The sequence below is a fragment of the Coenobita brevimanus genome, chromosome 33 (assembly GCF_032717465.1).
Source record: "Coenobita brevimanus isolate Jiangsu-jjx chromosome 33, ASM3271746v2, whole genome shotgun sequence".
In the NCBI taxonomy this organism is placed as follows: Eukaryota; Metazoa; Arthropoda; class Malacostraca; order Decapoda; family Coenobitidae; genus Coenobita; species Coenobita brevimanus.
In genome coordinates this window covers 28545791-28547619 of record NC_136986.1, presented here as the reverse complement: position 1 = coordinate 28547619, position 1829 = coordinate 28545791, and the positions used below count along the sequence as shown (strand labels likewise).

At 37.4% G+C, this 1829-nt stretch overlaps 1 pseudogene; it reads left to right on the top strand.

Annotated features, from left to right (window-relative positions):
* Positions 1–1279: 1279 nt before the first annotated feature.
* Positions 1280–1398, top strand: LOC145395998 (5S ribosomal RNA; annotated as a pseudogene).
* Positions 1399–1829: the final 431 nt, after the last annotated feature.

Below are 1829 nucleotides of genomic sequence, written 5' to 3'. Positions count from 1 at the left end.
AAGCGAAGGTTTGAGCCAAAAAAATAATTTTTCCTAAAATGGTCGGGATTGGGGGGAGTCAGTGGTGGAAAAGTGGTCGGGATGGGGCGGGTTAATAAACCATTCATACTTTGGACAGATGCCTCTCTTAAAGGTTTAGGTGCTGTATTGATGTAAGAAGATAAACGTGGACTGGTTGACGGTCATGTACTGTACAGGTTACATAAAGTATTAATATGGTTGCTCATAATTATTGGAATATCATTATTTTTTCTCTCTGATTTAATATTTATGAACAAAAAATAGGTAGTCAATGTTGGAGATTATCGTACCTCGCCCGAAACATGCACCTTACTGTAATGTCATGGACCCCATTAAGGCCGCAGCTGACCGCCACTCACAGCAATGTCTGGGAATCATACTCCAATACATGTAAGATTTCTGTGATAATCAGCTATTATTATCATGCTATGTATGTAAGACTTAGTGTGATAGCTCTCTTAGAGATGAAGTATGCTATGTTTGTGCTTTGGTAGAGTTTTGTTGGTTTTAGAGAGACTCGTAGTGATGGCGAATCTTGGACAACCAGAAGGTACCTGTAGGACAACTCTGTAGCACAAGTATTAGATCTGATAAAGTCGTAATGAAGTGATTTATGAAGTCAGTCAGGATAAATATTGCTAGGTCTTGACTCCAGTAGCAGAGGAAAGATGTCATTAAGACCGAAATATTTCAATGTTTTTTCCTTCTATATAGGCCTGACTGTGGAAAGCCACACCTCTGCGGAATACTTGGTTATCTGATTTCTTGGTCTTAAGTACTGGTGATGTTTGAACAACTTTTAAACAATAGCCAGTCTGATCTGGAGACTAAGATTTTCACATCCCTACCAATGGCTTAAGTCAAAGTTAGGGCTGGTTTTGCTTGTGAGGTGACTGTTAGGTTATATTAAGCTGTATATGTTAGGCAATTATAATTATTATCACCATATAGATTCATACACACCCTAATTATCTGAAATCCAGTCAAAAATTTGTTTAATTTGACTATTAATAAAAATTCGATTCAGAAAAAAAAAATTGCTAAAGTTAGCATAAATGTTTCACCTCTAACTTGACAACTCGCTCTGACAGACTTCTGTTTTGTGTAAATTTTGATTTACAATGCAGATACATTGATTTGTGCTTTAAATCAATATCCATGCAAAACTAGTCTCTCAATTCGTGTTAACACGATCTGGAGGGTAAATATCTGCTAACTTTAGCACATTTTAGCTCTGAAACCTGATTTTTTATTTAGTCATATTAACCATACCACGTTGAGTACACCGCTTCCCATCCGATCAGCGAAGCTAAGCAACGTTGGGTCTGGTTAGTACTTGGATGGGTGACTGCCTGGGAACACCAGATGCTGTTGGCATAACGTTCTCCCTACGTGTCAAGTGGGGTTGGTGGAGGATTAGTGTAAAACAATTAACTCTAAGCCCTTGGCCACCCTGTTTGGGATACATGGCGTCTGGCAATGAATGAATGAATGAAACACAAATTTTTGACCTGATTTCTGATACTAAGGTGTGCATGAACCTATCTGGTGATAGACATGGTCAATTTTTAGTTTCACACAACCACTGATTTTTGCATCAAATCTGAGTGTTTCGAATGGCTTTTGGTGTGATTCATTTGATTTTGACCTTGAAATCTCTCGCCAGTCAGTGGTTTCAAAGGAATGAATATTTTTGCAATCACCTTAGAAACCACTATTTTTTATTTTTTTTTAAGAAAAAAGGTCAAAATGAACAGAATCACACCCAAAACCATAGGAAACACTCAGATGATACAAAAATATGGATA